This window comes from Protopterus annectens, chromosome 4.part0 (genome assembly GCF_019279795.1).
Source record: "Protopterus annectens isolate FY-2018-M chromosome 4.part0, PAN1.0, whole genome shotgun sequence".
Taxonomy (NCBI): Eukaryota; Metazoa; Chordata; order Ceratodontiformes; family Protopteridae; genus Protopterus; species Protopterus annectens.
In genome coordinates this window covers 1,827,647,207-1,827,670,949 of record NC_056733.1, presented here as the reverse complement: position 1 = coordinate 1,827,670,949, position 23,743 = coordinate 1,827,647,207, and positions in this window count along the sequence as shown.

The following is a 23,743-nucleotide window of genomic DNA, read 5'->3' as shown; positions in this document are numbered from 1 at the left end:
TTACATTATATATATATATATATATATATATATATATATATATATATATTTAGATATATGGATCCCCTACACAACGCCGACATTCCAGAATGCCAACAACCATATGGCCGACACCATATGATCGACATTCAGAATGCTGACATTGTGAGAGGTCCATAGAAAAGGAAAATAAAATTTCCTTTCAACTGTTAGCAGGGGGGCTATGCCCCCCTGCACCCCCCATGGGAGGCTCTGCCCCCCACACCCCCTGTAACTTTAATATACCAACTCCGAGATCACACTACAGTGCAGGAATGGAAATCTTTCCATTCCGCACTATAGTGAGATGCCGGTTCTGCATTGTCGGCATTCTGAATGTCCACCATATGGTGTCGGCATTCTGGAATGTTGGCAAACTGAAGGGGACCCATACATATATATATATATATATATATATATATATATATATATATATATATATATATATATATATTTATATATATATATATATATATATATATATACATATATATATATATATATCTATATATATATATATATATATATATATAAATGAAGTCCCCTAGTTAGAGACCACTGTCTAGTTAAATGATTTACTCAGTCACACAAGAAGAAATAATCTTAATCCTTCAAACCAACTGCTAGACCTTTTTGATTTCTTTGGACAATCTTTCAGGATTACTGTCAGTCATTAAAGAGTTTCACAGTTTTTGAGGTTCACAAAATACATGTTTTTTTAAACAACTTAATTAAAATATCATTTAAGATACTGGCATGCATACATTAAGAGAAAAGAAAACAAACCATATTAACATTTTCCCATTTTCACACACATTATTCATTACAAGTTTTCTTAATTTATAACTATCTTTCAGTCTGTTACATGTCATACGTGTTATTTTCTTTCTTATGTTATTCTTTGATACCGCTGTATCTATGTTATTTGCACTGCATTTCTCTCATGAGCTGACATTTGTAATTTCATTTAGGCTGCACTTGTATGGTCCTAAAGGACAATAAAGTTTCTTTGAATCAGTCACTCAAGTCCTGCCTTCTCTTAAACATCACTTCTCCTCTAGAACATTATTTTGCATGTGTTGTTCCCACAATTTCCTTTTATTTCAATGGAATTTGCTCCTTTCCTTTTCTAAAGATCCCTCTTTGAGTTATTTTATCTCTTTTTCAATTTTCAATACTTTAAATACAGTTGGTTTAGATTGTGACTTCCATTTTCTACTGACTGCTTTTTCAGCAGCCAGCAGAATTAAACTTAATAAGGCCTTACTAAGCCTAGGCAATTTGGATCCTGTGTTCTAGCTCAAAAGAATAATTTCCTTAGCTACAGCCATTTGCTCTTCCAGTATTTCTGAAACAACAGTCTGCATGGAATTTTTAAAATCTACAAATTCATTACACTCCCGAGAAAACATGTTTCCAGTTACCTCCTCCTTCACTATCATCATTTGCTATCTATGCAAACACTTCCAAGCTAAAATCCTAAACCTTCTAGATTTTGTTGTATACGTGGGAGCCCTACATATGTACACATATTCTCCCATTGTTCTCTTCTAAATTACATTTCCAGTCTCTCCTCCCAATGTTGTCTAACCTCCTCTAATTGACTTTGGTAGATATCATGCAATATTTTATATGCCCTTATTAACAACAGCTTCTGTTCTAGATTCAACAAAAAAATTCTACCACAGCAGGTCTTTTAGTTAGGACTCCCCTATTCCTTTCTCTTTTCCTATATTGTGATATCAATCTCTGATAGGAAAGGGAGTCTCTTACATGCAGTCCAAACTTCTTGGCCTCATCCCACTCTGTTACCTTTCCTTCTCTACTTATGTGCTCCTAATACTTTGGTTCCTTTGCCAGTTTTCTCCAGTAAATTTCAGCCTCCTCTTGCTTATTTTCTGTAACCCTATTTGCAGTCATCCCTATTGTCAAAGTCTCCTTTCTCCATTCATGTGTTGTTTTAATTCTTAGAATACTTTCTGTACCTTTATGAATGTAATATTCTGTATGGTGGTTGTTCTTCTCTTTATGGATCTGCATCTAAAATTCCACTCTCTCCTTATTTCTTGAACTCCTCCACTGCTTCATTATTACCATCCTTCTCCACTTTGAATTATAACCTTCTGCGTGTGCTATGTATATAAGCCTTAATGGTACAGCTCTAGAATATCCCTTCAAATCAGATAATACTAAATCACTTTGTTCTGTTGGAAGGATCAACTTAACCCATTTAACTATTTCCCTCCCAGATAAATTCCTTCAATGTTTTATTGATTGTTGTCCACATCTTTGCTGGTTGATAAAAATATGCCTGATCTGTATATAAAACTAAAGGGACTAAAAACATTTTCAGTGCTTGTATCTTGCTATCCATATCCACAAACAAGAGCTTACAGTTTCTCATTTTTTGTTCTCTTTTGTTTAATCTCTTCACACATATTCTTAGCTGCCATAACATAAGTCTTTTAAGTCCATACTCCTAAATATTTCAACTTATCATATCTCCATAAATATGGGTACTGATGAACAAAGTCATTTATGGGTAATTTACGGCTATGACCTTTGTTTTAGTTTCATTCATTTTATATCCTGAAAAGATTTGAAACTGTCTCAAAAGGTTCCACAGCACAGAAATGTTCCCTTCTGGATTTATCAAGAACAAAATAATATCAGCTGAAAGTAAAGCCTACCTTTCATGATTACCATAGCAATTATATCCTTAAATTTCTAAGTCCCTTATTTTCTTTGCCATTGGCTCTAAATATAAGGCAAATAACAAAGGGAAAGAAGACACCCCTGTCTGGTTCTTTTGTTCAAACACAACTTACTGGAGAGGAACCCTTCCACTTTAATTCTTGTACTGACATGGCATTCAAATGGCCTTACATGTATAGACAAAAAGCAAACAGAACTGAATTATATTAAAAAGTATAGGAAGCAAACAACAATGCTAAAGGAGACACACCTGGAAAGAAACACAGATTTGAATTAGACAAAAAAAAAAAAAAAAAAAAAAAAAAAAGGATATCAGGGTAGACACTCAGCAGAATATCAGTGACAAAGGAAAAAGGGAGTAACAATACTGACTGTGCAGGGGCTCCACTAGTGTTATAAGTAAAAAGGACAATAATGGTAGATTTGTTGTTGAAAGAGGTTATTGGCTGGGAAGGAGAATTAACTCAGAATGTATTTATTATTCCACATAAAACTATTATGGAGGTTAGGAAAATTTTGACAGAATACTAACCTTTCAGCAGGGAATGTTATTTATTAGTGGCAAATGGAATTACTGGGTACAATACAAACAGAATAATGCTCAGGAGAAAGAGGAGAAGTGAGGTTTAAGGAAAGGCAGGAATTGAGTAATTTATGTAAAGCCGAAGTGAGTGACAATTTAAAAAACAATGTATACTACATGATAACAATGGAAATTGTTTTATGGTTTGTATTCTTCTATTAATGTGAACTCGCGTCGCAGTTTAAATGTGATGATTTAATAATGATGTTTAAAACAAAAACACTGAAATTTGACACAAGAAACATATGAGTGCTATAAGTGTGGATATAAAAATTATAGTTTCAGGGAGATAAATGATTAAACAATGAAAGAAATAAAGACAGCTGTGACTAACAGCTAAGGAAAGAGTACTTGCAAACACATAAGTCAATTATTTTAAAAGTAAAAATGCACACAGTGTTAGTTATTCTGAATCTATCCTTATACCGGGAATCAGTAGTAAAGACAATAATACCATTTTCTGAAAAAGAAACATGCTGTTTTATGTAAAGACCTACACATAGTGTCATAATAAAAACAGAATGGTAAGTACAGATTAAAACTATACCAACCCTTTGTCTCTGTGATATTGGAAAACAGGCACAGCCATATTTCAATGAATATCCCAATGATCAAAAAGAAAACAAAAAACATGTTTGCCACTTCTGCAAATCTTGCAACCTGTGCAATGGTTTTCTTCCACAAAGCCTAGAAAGAAAGATAAATAGCGTCACATCACAGTACTGCTCAGGACCATAAGTGGTCAGCTTTAGAAAAAAGAAGTTATGTACTCACCATAACGTTCCATCTGAGTAGGTAAACTTCATTTGTCAGCAACCTGTGGGTATCGGATCCATATCGGATCCGAGCCGGCAGCTTCAAACAGCTAAGATCCGAGCTCCAAGCTCCTCCCCTACCCATAATCCCCTGCCATCCCTCTCTGACCTCAGATCGAGTTTGCTGTAGTAACACAGAACATTGCAAAACAAGCATTACCTGCACATCCTAACCTGGTGTTATCCGGAGAAAAGGACAAGGAATCCTTCTAGGATGCACTAAAGGTTAGGGGGATGGAGGGGGGGTTGGTTGCTGACAAATGAAGTTTACCTACTCAGATGGAACGCTATGGTGAGTACATAACTTCTTTATCTGAAGTAGTTAACTTCATTTGTTCATCAACCTGTGGGACAGAGTCCCCAGCTACCCAAACTTGGGAGGTCCTCATGGAAGAATATTACGGAGCACTGCAGAGCCGAAGGATGCTCTCCCTCTGGAAATTATATCCAACTTGTAATGGTTAATGAAAGTATGGGACGAAGCCCAAGTGGCTGCTGAACAAATGTCATCCAAGGACACTCTGGAGCAAAAGGCAGCAGAAGTAGAAATCGATCGGGTAGAATGAGCATGGACTCCTTCAGGTTCAGGCCAGCCAGAACTCTTATATGCCAGAAGTATACATTGGGAAATCCATCTGGACAATGTAACTTTTGATACTGGCTTGCCCAAAGAGGATTTAGCAAAGGATACAAAGAGTTGCTCAGATTTCCTATGTTCAGCGGTCCTGTGCAAGTAGAATCTCAATTGCCTGTGTACGTCCAGAGAATGTAGTTTGTATTCACCCGTTTTGATAATTTGGAAAGAAAACTGGTAAATTAATAGATTGATTGATATTGGGCTCAGAAGCAACTTTGGGTAGAAAGAAGGGATTGGTCCTGAGGGAAACTCTATCTTTATGGAAGACCAAGTAAGGAGGTTTGGCGCAGAGGGCTTGAGGCTCCGAAACCCTTCTAGCTGAAGCGATAGCGATGAGAAAGGCCGTCTTCCAAGATAAATATTTTAGATCCACCGAAGCTGCAGGTTCAAATGGAGGGGCCGTCAGAGACTGGAGAACAAGGGTTAAATCCCATGGAGGGACTGCATCTTTAACCGGAGGCCTTAAGAGGAAGGTGCCTTTTAAGAAAGTCTTACATAGTTTAGAAGAGGCTAAGGAACTGAGATCACTTCCCACATGATAATGGGAAATAGCGGCTAATTGGACTTTGACCGTAGAAGAGCTAGCACCTTGGTCGAATAAAGTTGACAAAAATTCTAACACTGCTGGTATCGGAGCTGTAAAGGGATCCAATTTTCTATGCTCCACCCAGATTGTAAAGCGTTTCCATTTGCTGTTATAAACCTTTCTCGTAGAAGGTTTATGAGCGGCTACTAAAATAGCCTTAACAGGGGACGAGATACCGGGAGTCCTAGCCATTACTGGATAAACCAAGTTGTGAGCTTGAGGTTGTCCAGATTCGGGGTTGATAATCCTAGGGGTGAGAGATCAGATCCGGGGTGGGATCTAGAATCCATGGAGGATTCACCAGATGCGACCATAGGCATGGGAACCATGTTTGACGAGGCCAGAATGGGGCTATGAGGATGACTCTGCTCCCCAAACGATGGGCTTTCTGCAAGAATTTTAGCATTAGGGGAAGAGGGGGATAAGCATAAAGTAGACCAGATGGCCAAACATGCACCAGAGCGTCTCTGGGGGATTCCCCTGATGGGGGAATTAGAGCGAAGTAGTCGCTGCACCTTGCATTCGAAGGAAACACGAAGAGATCGCAGCAAGGTTGACCCCACTTGAGGAAGATTTGCTTCGCTATTTTGGGGTTCAGAGACCACTCATACGGTGACAGGATGGTTCAACTCAGCCTGTCTGCCAAAATGTTTGACGACCCGGAATGTGCGTCGCTATGAGAAAGCGGTTGGTGGAGATCACCCATTCCCAAACTCTCATGGCCTCTCGACAAAGTGGGTAGGATCTGGTTCCCCCCTGTTATTTGATATACCAGACCACTGACATGTTGTCTATCTGAATTGCAACTGTCCCTAAGGGAAGAAGGGCCTGGAGTGCTTGCAATGCCAAAAGCACCGCTCTCATCTCTAGGACATTGATATGCAACAAGGTCTCTGAATGGGTCCATGTGCCTTGGACGGTTCTGCCCATACAGTGCCCCCCCACCATAGGTGAGAAGCATCCATGGTCACCGTGGCTAGAGGAGGGGGCATAGAAAAGGGACGCCCTTTCTGGAGGTCCGGGGACTGGATCCACCATGAAGGGATTTCCTGCAAACCCTGCCGAGGGAAATGGGAGAATTCAGTGGATGTTGCAGGATGGACCATTGAACCTTCAGGGTCCACTGAAGTATCCTCATGTTCAAGCACGCTAAAGGTAGCAGATTGATTGTTGCCGCCATGGAACCTAGAGCCCTCAGAACCAATTCCACTGGAGGAGCCGAGGATTGTAGAAGGGCCAGTACGTGGAGCTTCAGAGTTCGAAGCCGGTCCGGAGTTAAGAGGACTTTCAATAGGTTTGTGTCTAACCTGGCTCCTATGAAGTCCAAAATCTGTGTTGGTTGAAGGGAAGATTTCTTGAGGTTGATTGTGATTCCCAGCCGGGAGGCCAAGTGAAGGAAGTAATTTCTGGCTGAACATAGCAGATGCCTGGTGGGGGCGGTCAGGATCCAGTCGTCCAGGTACGGGAAGACCTGTATCCCCTGGAGTCTCAGGTGGGCCGTTACAACTGCCAAAACATTGGTGAACACCCTGGGGGCTGTGGTGAGACCAAAGGGAAGGGCCCTGAACTGGTAGTGGCTGGCTCCTAGCCGGAAGCGGAGAAACCTTCTGGATTGTCTGTCCATCAAAATGTGGTAGTGCGCATCCTTGAGGTCTATGGAGCACATCCAGTCATTCTCCTGTAAGAGTGGGAGAATGGATTGAATGGTGACCATCCGGAACTTCTCTTTGGCCACTGACAGGTTCAGAAAGGACAGGTCGAGGATTGGCCTTAGGTCCCCAGTCTTTTTTGGCACCAGAAAGAACCTGGAGTAAAAGCCCGATCCGGACTGGTCTCGGGGGACGCGATGGATCGCTCTTTTTTCTAGCAGCTGGCTTATTTCTGCAGCTGCTGCCTCCCTTTGATTGGGTGGGACATCGGGGAGGCTCCGGGGTCTGGGAGGGGGATACAGAAAGGGAATTTTGTAACCTCTGGATATTTCGAAGCACCCAGCTATCAGTTGTGATGGACTCCCAAACTGCTAGGTGCCTTGAGAAGTACCCCCCGACTGCCTCCAGAGTGGAACAGTCGGGCAACCCTTCAGGGCTGCTGCGCAGGCCGATCCGAAAAGGGTTCTCTCGACCCAAAATTCTTTGGTTCCCCTCTGCCTCTGGGCAGGCGTCCACCCTGTCCTCCTCTGCCTCTGAAGGACGAGGGGTCTGGAGTGAAACGGGACTGTTGATACTTCTGGGACCACATCTTCTTTTGTCCCCTTTGGTTCCTGGAGAAGGACCTCTGGGGAGCCGAGAAGCAGACTCCGACGGCAGACAACATCTTCCCATCTTTCTCACTCTGGACCAGCGTGTCACGAACGGTCTTGCCAAATAGCAAAGAACCGTCGAATGGGGCATTCGCGAAGGACGCCTTGAAGGGTTCCACAAAATCGCAAAGGCAGAGCCAAGCATGACACCGTAAGACTATGCCCGCTCCGCTAGCTCTAGCGGCTCCTTCCGTAGCATGGGAAAGGAGCTGCATAGAAGTGTTCGAAATGGACTTAAGAGTGGCTATTCGAGCTGAGAATACCTTCTTATCCTCGGCCGACATGGACTCTGGGGGCGACCCAGCGTAATTCCTTGATAAGGTCCCACTGGAGTCGTATCACGTGTGCCATATAATTCAGTGACCTTATGGAGAAGGTAGCTGAAGCGAACATCTGCTTCCCCAGGCAGTCCATCGTCCGAGACTCCTTGTCAGGAGGGTGGACCGAGGAACTCTCCTGGGCTAGTTCCTTCTTGGTGGTGGCCGCCACCAACATTGCATCTACAGGAGCACCCTTGCTCCAAACCGTCCTATCAGTGGGGGGACTGAGGATTCTATCTGGTCTCTTAGGAATGGGCTCCACAGTGTCCGGTTCCTTCCATGCCCTGGTAGTGATCAGATCTACCAGGAGATCAGTGGGAGGGGACACCCAAGAGGTAGATGGGCCTGCGTCAAACGCCTCCAGAAACACAGACTCATCCGAGGAAGGTTTTTGGACAGACCACCCCCCTTTAATGCGTAACATTTCCATAATGTCTACGAAGGAGACGTCTTCGGGGGTGACCTTGGGGAACCTTCCCCTTCCTCTAAATCTGTGTCCTCCATCAAGGACTCAGGTGAGTCCAAGTGCCTCCTCTTGCACTTACGTTTGTGAGGAACCTCCTCGGGGCGGCTGTCTGAAGAGGCCTCACCAACCACATCTTGTTCCTCCAAGGGAACCATCTGGGACGTAGGCGCAGGCTGTCCCTGGGGCCGGGTGATGGAAGGTAGGCCCGTCTGAGCGAGAGTGCAGGGTGGAACTGTAGAAGGAGCCTGTGGCCTCGAATCCCTCAACAATACCCTCTCCACAACATCGAATGCCGAAGGAGAACTGCTCTCTCTTGAATCCGAGAGCAGTCCCCTCGGATCCGATGTGTGGATCGGAGCCGGCACCAAAGCAATCGGATCCGAAGGGCCAGTATGCTCCGACTGAGACGGAGCCGAAGACACACTGACACTTCCGGATCCAAAGCTCAGCTCTTGGCTCCGAGAGCTTGGATCCGAAAAGGGATCCAACAAACTCGAGGGTGCGGTCGGAGCCAAAGTATGAGGTACTATCGGCGCCGACCCTCTCCCGGCTCCCAAGCAACTCGGATCCGAAGGCACCGAACCCCGGAAGTGGGTCGGAGAAGGAGCAATCGGGGAGAAAAAGGGGGTCGAGCTCCCCCCTGGAGGGGGGGGGCAGGAGCACTCCCATCTGCAGCTGGGCCTGGAGGAACCTACGCATCATCCGGTCCATATCTGCATTGGACAAGCTTCGGGTGGACCTAGAAGAGGCCACCGGGGCGGGCCAGAAGTGCCTCCTCGATGACCTCGAAGGAGACCGGTTCTCCTCCTCTGGCTCTGGGGAGAAACGAGGTGAATGGAGCCAGGAAGGAGAAGGCCCAGAAGCCCTGGGAGAGGCTGCCTGTTTAGCCGGTGGAGCCGAGGAGGAAGACTCGGCCTGCAGCTTGTGATGTCTCTCTTTCTTCCTCTCCCTCCTTGCTTCCCTCTCCTCCTGGCCTAAGGTGGGAGGATGAGTCCCGGCCAGGGGAGCAGGGGTAGAAGGAGGCACTGCCACGGCCGCGGCAGGTGCCACCAAGGGAGAGGAGGTTGAAGTCAAGTCCAGGGGCAGAAGTCCCGCCAGAATCAACTTTGATCTCCTGTCCTTTAGGACCCTGGGGTTGAAGGCTGCACAAATAGTGCAGCCTGAGGAGAGGTGGTCAACCCCAAGGCAGATAACACACCGAGTGTGGCCATCCGCTGGGGATAGCTTATGACCACACTTGGTGCATTTAGAGAAAAAGGTTTTTGGGGCCTCAGACATAATCTGACTAAAAAACACAAGGCCCAATGCACACGCCTTCACACACACGGGGAGGAATTAAACTAGACTAAATAAAACAATTAACAATTTTTATAACTAAAATTCTAAGTAGGGAGCAACACACACAACAGTAATTTAACTACGGGGAAAAAAAGGGTAGATAATAAGATTTTCCTCACAAAACGACTAACTCCCACGCCTGGAACTCATTCAAAGCTACTGATTCAACTGCGGCAAACGAGATCTGAGGTCAGAGAGAGATGGCAGGGGATTATGGGTAGGAGCTTGGAGCTCGGATCTTAGCTGTTTGAAGCTGCCGGCTCGGATCTGATATGGATCCGATACCCACAGGCTGATGAACAAATGAAGTTAACTACTTCAGATGCTAATTTTCTGTATTAAACTATTGCACCTGGTATAAATTTAAAAATAAATTAAAAAAAAAACATATGGCATGCTTATGAGCTAAAAAATATAGCATAAAAAAAAAACATTGATGAGCCTAATCCACCTCAAAGCATTGTTTGGTTAAGTGGCTTGCTCAATGTCAGACAGTAGGAAAATGGAGGTTGAAGAAATAAAACACATCCCACAGGAAGCAGCTTACTAACAACTCATAGCCTTAATTCTCTATGCTACATGTCAGACTCAGGTCTTGAAAAATATTAAATGGGGGCAATATGTAAATAGCTATGACTTAGAAAAAAAATAATTAAATATCTGTAAAGAGGCAACAACTTTAAGTGAGAAAAGCACTATTCACATTAAACCACCAAACCCTGCATTAGCACAGTACTTGGAAGATGGAGATAGGACCTTATGTCGCAGCAATGATCTTCCTATCTATATTCTGCTGTTATGCTGAGTACTCTCATACAGCTCTACTATGCCATTCATAAGGTAACTGCTGCAAGGAATTATATATATGACTGGAAGAGTACCAAGGTACTGTACTTTTTAGGCTTAAGAAATTACAGCTGTATAATTAACCTATCATAACAGTCGATGTTCAAATGAATCATTGTTGCAGTACTCCTGACAGAGGGGATGTATCCTACCAAAAATAGCATAAATCCAACCAGACAAAATAACTTCAGGCACATTTTTCACATGCAGTACATCCATCCTTAGCATGAGAGGATATGCCTGTATAGAAAGGGCCATAAAACTCAAGAGATTTTCTGCCTATGGAATGGGAAGCTGAAGACTACTGCTCCAAGTCAAGTCTTGTGATAGAGAAAAGAAGAATATCACATCCCAGCCAGGGAAAAGATTATTCAGGGGGATATAGGGAGGATATTTGTACTGCAGTACTGATCTATTTAAATATTTAATGTTATGGTAAGCTTTCTAAACAACAGTAATATATTTTTATAAGATCACTGCTGCAGTAATCTTTACAGATCAGACAATTGCCAAAGTTAAAGAAGAGAAGATGGATGTAGTTGAACCATAGTTCAGAATAGTATGAAGAATAGCTCTGGTGAAATCAACCCTAGCTCTGGAGACAACATCCAGTTTGTAATGTTTTATCAATGTGTAAACTGAGAAGAAGATAGATGTTTCTAAAACTGATCAAGAGTCTATACCTTAGCAGAAAGTCCCAGATGTGCCAAATATTCTAGTAGATCAGCCTTGATACTCTTAGGATGATATTTGCAATGGTCAGAATAGCAGACATAAATAGAAGGGAACGCCATCTACAGATAGTCTGTTTTGAAACTGGCTGTCCCTTTTTCTTGCAATCATAAGATACAGAAAAGTTGATTATTTTTTTTAAACTCTTTAGTTTTGTCCAGGCATTGCAATTGTCTATGCACATCCATGCAATGAAGAATTCTCTCCCCCATATTTTATAGAGCAGGGTAGAAAACAGATAATTGGAAATTTTAAGAGTAAACTCAGAGTCTACTTTAGGCATAAAGTAAGGACTAATTCTAAGACTCACCCTGTCCTAGAAAAAAAAAAGTTTGACTAGACATAAGGGTCTGTAATTCTGTAATTTAGAAATCTGGGTAGCAGAAGTTAAAGCTTCCAGCAAGGCAGCATTCCAGGTCAGAAATATCAGTGAAAAACTGGCTGCAGGTTCAAAAAGAGGTAAAGTTAACTTTCCAAAACAAAACTCAGATCCCAGGTCAGAGTCACCTTCTTCTTTGTTGATCTAACAGGCAAACCCCATGAATTGCTTAACTTGAATTAAAGAAGATAAAGTGGGGATCCAGTGCCAAACAAGTTAAAATGACCAAAAGGTGTACATTCAAAAGGCCAGATTTGAGCAAATCACACAGGTACTGGAGAAACACAGGTGATGCTGCTTTGAGATGGGTCATGTCCCCTATTTCAGCACTAAAAAGAAAATGTTTTCCATTTTGATAATAAGATTTCCTAGTAGCAGGTTTTCTTGCCCCTTCAATACCCACTGCATGTCCTCACAAAGGAAGAGCCTAAAAGAGACAAAAAACTCACCACCCACACAGTTAGACTCAATTTTTTTTTCTATTTGGATGAATCAGAGATCCTGTGTGAGCAATTCCACTCTGTGAAGAAGTCTTTGGTAATTACCCTTTCCCAGTTGTACAAGAAAGAAGAACCAGTATTGTCCAGGCAAAGGGGAGCTGCCAACAACATATTTGGCAAGTCCTTCCTGACCTTTTAAAGAACTTTGGAAATGAGAGAAACATCCCTGACCACGAGAGTGAAAAATCATCTGTCTTCCAGACCTCTTTGAGAGATGTTCTACAGCAGAATTCTTTCAGGTACCTATTTAGATTTATGACAAACTGATGTGCTCTGCACCCTACTCTGAAGGAATTTACATTGCCTGAAGAAATATGCTGTGATGAACTGGCATATCTCAGGTAATCATAGCCAGCCTGTAAAGGGGAGGAATTATCTTGTTCCATCCCCTGTTCATTTATGAACCACATGACAGTGGTGCTGTCTATTATCACTAAAATAATGCCTGAAAGCCAAAGTTCATTCAGAGCTTTCAGAGTATTGATAGCAGCTATCACTTCATTCATATTGAAGTGTCTGTGCATGTGCTGTGGTTCCCAAGTTCCCTGCACCTTGACACACTGAGAAACAGTACCACAAGCAATGTCCAACGTGCCTGTGGCTACTGTTTGGGAGGGGCTGGGAAGACAGAAAAAAGGTTTGCTGAGTTGGATAATCCTTCATTGTTCCACCAAATGAGTTCTTTCTTTACAAACATGAGAAGTAGCATTGGAAAAGATAGAGTGAGAGACTAATGAGCTCAAACAGATTTGAGAAAGCACTGTATCGTTCTCACATGAAGTTTGACATGATCAGTCATAAGGATATAAGGACTGAAGAAGCTATGAAACCTAGAACTTTCAGAAATTCTCTTGATGAAGACATTTTCTGCTGAGAAAGACTAAGGAAGTACTGATAAGTTTGCCTCTTTTCTGGGGGAAGAAACACAGTCATCAGGCAAATATCTAGAAGATATCCCAGGAAGACCAGTCAGTGAGATGGAATCAGATATTGCGTTTTAGGATCAGGGTGAAATGAAGGTTGCAAAAAAGTTTCATTGTGAGCTATAAAATTGTTAAGAGTCTTGTGAATGGCCAAGGCTGATATCAAGCAATTGTCCTGATAAGTAAAGATGTATATGCCTTGAAGCCTGCAATAACCTATCATCACAGGCACAGCTAGGTATTTAGCAAAGACTCTTGGAGCAGTAGACGGTCCAAAAGGCAAATAAGTAAAGTGATAATACAATGCCAAGACAGAATCTTAAAAATGATCTGTGCTTTTTTGTGAATGTGCATATGCAAGTATGCATCTTTTAGGCATAGGATAACCAGAAAAGCTTGAGGGGAAAGAAGAGAGAAGAAGACCACAATATATATAACCCAAAATTATGTGGTTATAGACTATCATACAGGAAGACAGAAAGACTCCCTTTAGTTTTCTGAGGATGGCTGAGGTGGGGAGAGAAAAGGAGGAGATTTTTGGCAAAGATAGTTAGAATTTTTTTGGGGGGCAGGTCCCTGGTACCCATTAGAATTTCTTCTAGAGTGCACTTGTCATTTTCTTTTGAACTGTTCTTTCCCAGATTTCTGCTGAACACTTTTAAAAGATTTACAAAAAAAAAAAAAAAAAAAAAGGACCTAGATTGGACGGATAGTTCCTTTGAAATTTAGGAACCAGAGATGAGAAATTTATTTAGCTCTCTGCCTGTGTTTTCCTCTTTCTTCTAGTTTTTTGAAAATTTCAAAAGAAGTGTTAACAAACATCAAGCCCTTGCCAAGTGGGACATTTAATAACTGAGCTTTAATATCCTCAGGGAAGGACTGTAATCTTAACAAAGTATGCTTTCTAAATAGAGTACCAGATGCAGTTGCTCTACAGATAGCATCCGCTTTATTGGAGCCACATTTGACTGTGTATTTAGCTACCTGAGGGGCACAGTAAAGCATGTCCATAACATAAAATTTCAAGTCAGAGTTAGAGAAATTAACTAAGCTTTTTTCCATGTTGCTCAAAATAGATAAAAAGACCTTGAACATGTGGGTTTGGCGATTACTGTCTCTAAAAAATAAAGTGGCAGAGGTACAGATATTTTTTGCCTTAACTATCAACAGGATTGCTAAACTTATCATTGGGAATTGGATTAGAAGATGGAAAAGGTTACAGTAACTTTACCAGCATCCAAAGAAATGACAGCTGGGTAAGATTTTTATAAAGGTACATATGTGCATCAGGAATCCTATAAAACCTGTCTGACTTCTTAAAGGTCAAAGGCTGAGAGTCTGGAGTCAATGAAGCAGTAGAAGAGGTATCTTCTAGAGTCCCTAGAACTGGATATCAGCAGGCATAGGGGTATCCATATTCAACAGGTCATAGTACATTTTCTTAAAGTCAAAACTTCTTTATTCTTCCACTTGAAAAATTACTTCATTTTAGCAATAGTGTCCCCTAAGGAAGATTTATCATTAATGAAATCAGAGGATAAAGTACCCTCTGTTGCAGATTCACATACAGTAAGAATGGGAATTTGAGTGGAATTATCAAGCCCTTCATGGTCAGAATGTGAAAATTCCTCTTCTGAAGAAAAAGGTGGGAAACATTTTCCTTTTAACAGTGTTAGAACAGGAGGAAGAGGCTGCAGGCGAAGATGATTATTGGTAAGGTAGATATGTGTCTCAGGATCCCCATGGTCTGGAGCAAGCTCCCCATCCATATGAAGCAGAGCTCAAACCTACCCATATTTAAGCATAACCTTGACTAATGGATGGGAAATTGGAAACTCACCCAGGGCCTGGACCCCATGTCTCTGTTGCTCAGAGACAGACAGTAACACCCAAACTAACATACCTCACCCTCGTATAACCTCTAGAAATTTCCTAACATACTCCCCTCCTAATAGTCACCCATGATACATACGGACACAATTGGGTTGGATTGCATGGCTAGGTTTATAAAGGCCCTGGTGATCATTAATGTAGTTTATATCTATGAACATATGAAATGACTGAATAGTTTAAACAGGCTTAAGAAAAGTTAAACTAGTCTTCCTTCTCAGCTTTTTGAATGGAAGGGGTGAGGGTGGGGAGACGTGTTTAGTTTTCTGAGTATGTTTCCTAGGAGTGTCCAGATGTATGGTCTTCATAGTGGAAGCCATAAGCCTGACCTCTATAAGAGAGTTATGGACATCCTGCCTGACTAAAAGTTGTTGAAAATCTCCTGCACCCTCAGATTATTATTGGTTCTCCCTTCTCAGGGTTCAGGCGCTTATGCAGCGAGACATTTCCCTGTGGTACATTTGACTGGGGACACACGGCTGATGTGACGGTCAACTGCAGAGAAATATGGCTGTTTGCAAATTCCCTGTGGGCAAAGAGAAGTACACACTGCCATGCTCACAGCTTTAATAACCAAATGCATGGAGGCAGAAGAAGTAATTAGTGTTATGCTCAGTGTACAGTACATACTTATGTAACTACAACATGTAGAAGTGTGCTATAGCATGGAGGAAATCTTTCAGGCTACTGTAGTTACATTTATGCTCCAGTAAGTGTTTTAGGTAATGTTTCCTAGACACTGTGAAGGGGGTAGTGGTCCACACACACTGATTATAAAGGCACTGCCCATTCTGCACTGCATTTTTACTGCCACTGACATGCCCTCTGGCCAGCCTGCTGCTGATCTCTGCTATATTGCCTGCTGTCACATGTTCCTTTGGGGACCATGGACATCGTTTCCCTCCCTGTGCATTTGGTTATTGAAGTTGTGGGCTCAACAACACATTCTTCTCTTTGCCCACAGGGAATTTGCAAACAGCCATATTTCTCTGCAGCTAACAGTCACTTCAGCCATGTGTCCCCAGTCAAATGTACCTCAGGGAAATGTCTCGCTGCGTAGGCACCTGAACCCCCCTTCTCAGCTGTCTCGGTCAAACATTCAGTCTGATCAAGTTTGCAACTATCCCAAGCTACAGCAACCTCCAAAGGGGATACACTACAAGGATCAGGAGAAACAGATGGAATGTCCAGAGGCTACAAACGCACCTCAGCTGAGTCGTCAGTCTTAGCATCATAGACAGAGAAGGATTTCCAATTATTGTCAATCATTTCTCCCAAAAAGATTTGCTCTTTAATGTTGCCAGAGTGGGGAGGTCTGGTGAGGAAAAGAATTATGTCATACTTGTATGCAGCAAGTCCAGAGGATGTTTGTTCTCTAAGTGCAAAGAGAACTAAGACTACTTCTAATGGTCTCTGAGGTGAATGACTGACAAATACTACACAATTTAATATCATGTTCAGTCCTAAGCAAAACAGACAACTAGGGTAGGAGCCTCTGTATAATATCTTGTACTCAGAGTCAAAGTTTCATGTTCTGATAGACATAAGAAACTCTCGTAACAAAAGTTGCAAATAAATAGGAAGACTCCCCAACAGGGTACATATCAGCATGAAACTCTGCACTTAAGCTGACCATATGCATATCTACAGGCAATGCTAACAAGAATGTGCATACTCTAACCAGGATCAAGAAAGTTCTGAGTTTCGGAATGGCCATACATTCTTCTTATAATGGCATATTCATTCATGTTTAGGTTGGATGTATGGCACATGAGAAAGGTGCCTAAAGCTTTGTAGACTGTCCAGACATACTATATCCTTGGCAGGACACATCCCATCTGTAAGGAGTACTGAAACAGTGATATGTTTTAAACACCTTTACTGAATTTTCACTTAGGAAAGAATATACTTATATAAAAGAAAACAAACCATATTAACATATTCCCAGTTACAAACATTATACATCAAATACACTCTTTTCCATAATTATCATCAATCTAGCATTATAGAAATTGCTCAATTCTTATATTCCCTTAAACCTCAGTCCTCCTCCAGAATATTACTCTGCATGTATTGTTCACACAATTTCCATTTTTTATATGTAATTTGCTCCTACCTGTTTCTAAATATCACACTTCCAGTTATTTTAACTGTATTACAATATTCAATATTTCAAATGCAGCTGGTTGAGACTTTGCTTTCCATTTTCTAGCAGTTTATTTTGGCAGCCACAAGAATTAAGGCCTTACTATGTCCAGGCAATTTGAATCTTATAACCCAGCACAAAAAAATATTTAGGGAATTTTAAAGTCAGCTAACTCATTATACTCTCAAAACATATATTCTCAGTTACCTCTTTCTTCCCCATCACACTTCCAACGTTTGTTATCTACCGATGAAAAATTATTTGGAGCCTGCTTGGGGATATAAAAATACCTATGCAAATATTTCCATGCAAAAATCCTAAATCTTCTAGACTTTGTTGTATTTTTGGAAGCTATATATATGTCCTTCCATTGTTTCCCTGGGAATTACTTATCCAGTCTCTTTTCCTAATCTTTTCCAACCTCCTGACTGATTTCTATAGTTATCATGTAATATTTTATATGCCCTACTAATCGGCCCTTTTTAACAGCAGCTTCTGTTCTAGATTCAACAAAAAAAATATGCGAGAGCAAGTCTTTCATTTAGGATTCCCCTTTCCCTTTCTTTCTGCCTAAACTCTGATATCCATCCCTGATAGGAAAGGCAGTCTCTTGCCTGCAGTACAAATGTCTTCTTGACCTCTTACCATTCTACTACCTTTCCCACTCTAGTTATTTTCTCCCTTGTTTTCTTTGCTAGCTTTCTTCAGTAAATTCTAGCTCCCTTTTGCATATTCTCTGTATCCCTAATTGCAGTCATCCTTAACAGCAAAATCTTCTTCCTTCATTCTTGTGTTGGTTTAGTTCTTAGAACACTTTCTGCTACTTTATAAATCTAATATTCTGCATGGCTCTTGTTATTCTCCTTAAGGAGCTGCATCCAGAATCCCACTCTCTCTTTATTTCTTAAATTTCCCCCTGCTTCACCATCATTATCACGTTCCACTTTGAATTTGTAATTACTGCTTGTGTTTTGTATATGAGCCTTAACTGTGTATCTCTAAAATATTCCTTCAAATCAGATAATCATAAACCATCCTGTTTTATTGGAAGGATCATCTTATCCCATTTGACCCTTGTCCTCTTCCCCAGATAAACTCCTTCAACTCTTTTTAATTACTGTCCACAACTTCTCTGATTAATAAAAATATGCCTGACCTGTATTTTATCTTTTCCCCATAAATATGGATATTGCTGAACTAATGCATGTGCTTGTACACAGTTTACAGCTACAGCCTTTCTTTTATCCTCATGAATTTTACATTCCGAAAAGACGTGAAACTGTCTCATAATGTTCTACAACACTGAGATGTCCTTTTCTGCTTTTATCATGTAAAAAATAACACTGTCTGCAAATACAGCCGACTTTTCTTGATTATCATACCAATTATATCATTGAATTTCTGAGTCCTTTCTTTTCATTGCCAATGGCTCCAAATATAATGCAAATAACACAGGAGAAAGAGGACACCTCTGCCTGGTTCCTGTGTTTAGACACAATTTATCAGAAAGGAACCCTCCCACTTTAATTTTTGCTTCCAATCCCTCACATATTTTCCTAATTAACCTTACTATTATATGAGGGAATGCAAACATTTCCATTGCCCTACTCATAAAATCCCTACTTCCTCTACTGAATGCTCTCTCCATCAAGACCCAGCAACAACAATGGCACTTTCTTACATTCTACTTCCCTTTGAATCATCATTGTTCTATCAATGTTGTCAGATGTTAGCATCCCCTTCACAAAGCCACAATGATCCATACTTATCAATTTTGGCAACACCTTTACCATTCTTTTAGCTACTATAGACATAAACACTTAATAATCATGGTTTAAAATTGAAATGAGGCTATATGAAGCTGGGTCTAATGGGTCTTTACCATCTTTAAGTAATACAGCCACCACAGTTTTATTCCAGGATATTAATGCTTCCCCTCCTTTTAAAACACTGTTAAACAAAACCTTCCAGGTCTTTATCACATTCTTTCCTCCTAGCTTTCAGACTTCAATAGTAATGCTATCTATTCATGGGGACTTTACTGTAGATAGTTTCATAAGTTCATAGAGTAGTACTAGGCTAATTGCCCTTGTGGGCCATTTTAAGCCTAGTCAATTACCCCATGCTCATAGGCTCATAGGTAGGTACTACGCTCTTGGCCCAAGGGCCTATAAAAGCCTAGCCAAAAAGGTACCCTGGCTTTCGCCATCCAAGAAAATTGCTTTCCTGTGCCCCTGTCGAGCAGAGCGGCAGGGGTGATCTCTGGGGTGAATTTCCTATTTCCCATCCGATCATCAAGATTTTTCTTGAAGAGTGCTAATGAGGAGCTTTGTTTGGTATAGGTAGTTTGTTCCAGAATATGGGAAGTCTCTGGGAAAGGAATCTATCCCTCCAGCATGTTCTGTTTATTGTGGTGATAAGGTTTAGGTCCCTAGAGCATGTAGCTCGGAGGGATTGGGATTTCTTTAAGTGGAGCATGTCCAACAGCTCTGGGTTTGACATAGCTTTGTATGTTACGCAGCGATCACCTCTGAGTAGGCGATATGCGACGGAGTAAAGCTGGAGTTTTTTGAGGTGGTCTGCATAGGGTATCTGTTTGAGGCTGGTAATCCTCTTTGTGAGGTATTTCTGTGGCCTTTCCAGTTATTGTAGATGTCTTGAGAGGTACATACCAAAAGAGCATTGTACTCTATAATGGGTCTAGTGAGTGACAATGACCTCTTTTTTCCTGGATGAGAAATCTTTTGTGATGAGGTGTGCCACATAGAAGGATTTCCTGACTACTGCAGCAATGTGATTATCAAAGGAGAGACTAGTGTCCACCTGTGTCCCAAGGTCTCTTATCACACTTTCGGTGCTAGGTTGACTACCACCTATGTGGTAGCTCATGGGTACAGGGTTTTTACCAAAGGGGATGACAATGCACTTTTTAGCATTGAGTTTGGGGCCATGGCTTTGACACCAGGCATCTGTCTCAGTGAGGCCCTTTTGTAGGATGTCCACATCATTAGGATTTTCGATTATGGCTCTTAGTTTGCAGTCATCTGCAAACTTCGTTAGTCAAAGACCTTCTGTGTTAGCCTGTACTTCAGAAAAGTAGATACCAAACAGGAGAGGACCCAGGACTGAACCCTGTGGTACTCCACTTGTCACTGGTCTGAAGTCGGATTTGAAGTCTGCTACTTTCACAGTGTGAGTTCTGTCAGTGAGCCAGTTGGCAACCCATCTTGTGACATAGGGATTTATACCTAGTTTAGTGAATTTATCTATAATTCCAGAGTAGGGGATGGTGTCAAAAGCCTTGGCGAGATCTAGATAGGCTGTGTGAACCACCTTATCCTCATCTACAGCTTTGGTGACTGCTTCAAAGAAGTCTATCAGGTCTAGGAGACATGATCTGCCTTTTACAAACCTGAACTGGGTGGGGTCCAGAGTTTGGAGATTACCAATGTCTTTGTTTATAAGTTCCATGATGATACATTCCATGGCCTTGCAGACCAGGCTCGTTAGGCTAATAGAGCAGTAGTTCCTGGGGTCCGTGGTGGATCCTCCTTTGTGGAGTGGAATAACCATCGCTGTGCACCATTCAGTGGGCACAAAGCCTGAGGTGAGGCTATGATTGAACATGGTGCTTAGGTGGGGTGCCAGTTCATTCTGTAGTTCATGTAGAACGCAGCCTGGGATGTTGTCAGGTCCCATGGATACTGTGTTCTTGACTTTGGAGAGTGTGTTTTTTACCTGTGCAGCCGTGATTACAAGAACTTTGCATTCTTCCGGTATAGAGATGGGCCCTTTAGGGGGTGAGAGAGGGGTAAGGTTAGCACTGAACCTATCTGCTAGGATGCTGGCCATATCAGTTGGTTCTGTATATTTAGTGCCATTATACTGTAACTCAGAGCAGATGTGAGTGTTGCCATTGAGATTCTTGACATAGCTATAGAATACTTTGTGTTTGTCTTTAGAATCAGTGATGATTTTGTTTTTGTAACTAGCTTTGGAGGACTTTATGAGGGATCTCAGCTTCTTACTGAGGCTGACCATGAAGTTCCTTCAATCATGGGATTTTACTCTTTTTTGCAACAGTTTCTTTCTTCTGTTGTAAAGATTGTTTATGGCAGGAGACCACCAGATTGGCTTCTTTTTTTGGGGGGATAGCATCTTGGTTCTGTTAGGAATAGCATGATCCATGCACTCGTGTAAGTGCTTATAAAGTGCATTTGTGTAGGATTCAGCAGTCGTACCTCTACTGTCCATCTGCATGGGTGTCGTGAAGTTTGGCACTTCTGTCTTAAGAAGCGTGAAGTTGGCTTTGGAGAAATCTTTTACGGTGGTTTCCCTAATGAGAGGTGGGGGCGGGATGTGATTGTCTAGGGTGATTAGCTTGTGGTCGGATCTGACCAACAAGGAATTGACTCCTGTTGTGGAACACTGGTCACCCATGTTGGTAATGACCAGGTCTAGGATATTGCTGCCCCTGGTGGGGGTGTGGATAAGTTGATCCAAGGCACTGGAATTTAGGAATTCCAGAAAACGTTGAGCAAAAGAGTTGGTATATCAGTAGTTTTCCCAGTTAATGATGGGGTAGTTTTAATCGCCCATTATTAGGGTGTTGGGTTGTACCCTACTATTTTCCAGTGTGTCAAGAAATGAGGAGTGGGAATCCTGGGGCATGGTGGGGGATCTGTAGCAACTTACAATTTGAATTGCAGTCTTGCACAGAGTTAGCTGCACTTGGATAATCTCGGATGCATTATGCTGAGCAACTAGCCTGGAGGTGTGGATATCCTTAATGAAAATGGATACACCTCCGCCTTTAGTGTTTTGGTCCAGGTTAGGTGGCCGAATGGTGTGGTATGAATTATAGCCAGGTATGTGAGAATCAAACCCAGCACCTTATGTCAGTAAGACAAATACCTTAACCATTATGCCAACCTTGTTGACCTTAAATATCAGGTTATCAGTCTATAAACTGTAACAAGGATAGCCAATATTCAGAGATCAGAATCAAACCCTGTATCTTGTATCTGTGAGGTTACCAATCATTATGCCGACCCTTTCCCTCTAAAGTCAACAATCCAAGGTCAGATTCAAGCCCTGTATCCTGTATCTATGAGGTGAAGACCATAACTATTAGACCAAACCCAATTATTATTATATGTCACCGATGCTATCTTATTTACTCCTTTCTTAACTATTATATGAGGGAATGCAAGTGTTTCCATTGCCCTACACATAAAATCCTGGCTTACTCTCCTGAATGCTTTCTCTGCATCAAGACCCAGCAACAGCAGTGGAATTTGGTTTAAAACTGAAATGGGGCTATGTGAAGCTAGGTTTAATGGGTCTTTAACATCTTTAGGTAATACAGCCACCACAGCTTTCTTCCAGGATATTGGTGCTACCCCTCCTTTTAAAACACTGTTAAACAAAACCTTCCAAGTCTTTATCACTTTCCTCTCTCCTAGCTTCCAGACTTCAGTAGAAATATCATTTATTCATGGAGACTTTACTGTAGATTGATTATATGTTACAGTTTCTATTTTCCTTCTATCTTAACTGTTAATTGTTGATACTTATCTACCTCTAAACTTGACATACTTAAGTCTTCCATAAATATTTCCACTTGTGCTCTTTCTTGACTTCCACATTTCTCTACTTTATTCAAATTTGTATAACATTTCAAAAATATCTCTAATACTTTTACAGGATCTCTGGTTATTTTTCATATTACAAGCTCCATAAGTTTGGCAACAACTCTTTCTAATTTTTGTTGCTTAAGTTATTATGTTAAAATTTTTTTAGCTCTTTAGTTATTATCAAAAAAGCAGTTGCTTAACAACAGTCTTTCTAAACACATGCATATTATCCAGATACTCACAAATTTCTCTTTAGCATTCTGCAGTTGCCTCTTCTTGCTCTGAGATTCTCCATACTTTTGTCAGACCCTCTAAATAATTCTTGTTACTTCTTAATCATATCCCCTTTTCTTTTACTTCTATCCTATTTTTAAAACTCCACTTTAATTTTACCCCACTCACTAGCAATAACTTTTGAAGAAATGTCTATCTTCTCTAATAACTCTCAAATAATTTCCACTACCCATTCTTTAAATTCCCCTCTTTTTAACAGGTAGATGGAGAAGTGCCAGTGTCTCATTTACTTCACTACCCTGCATTTCTGTCTTCCCTGTTACTGGCACATGATCCAAAATAGTTATTGGATGTGTACTGAAGCTTTCAATTAAATGCACATCTTCCTGTGAAATATACTCTAACAGTGATCTTAAGAGGAACCTCAAAGTGGTTTGATAAAGCATCCCTGAAGGCCTTTCATGACAAGTACTGCTGTACCCCTGCAACAGAAATCCAGTTAATAACGTACAGACAAAAAATAAGTGAATAAATACCTAGATGACTGCCTCAAAAATACTTTGAGCAGATACATTTCTAAAAAAAGGCTGCAATAGCAGCTCCAGTAGCAGCTACGGATAACAGAATAAGCCCCAAACTCTTGATATATTTTTTCATAACTGCAAATAACATAGCTAGCT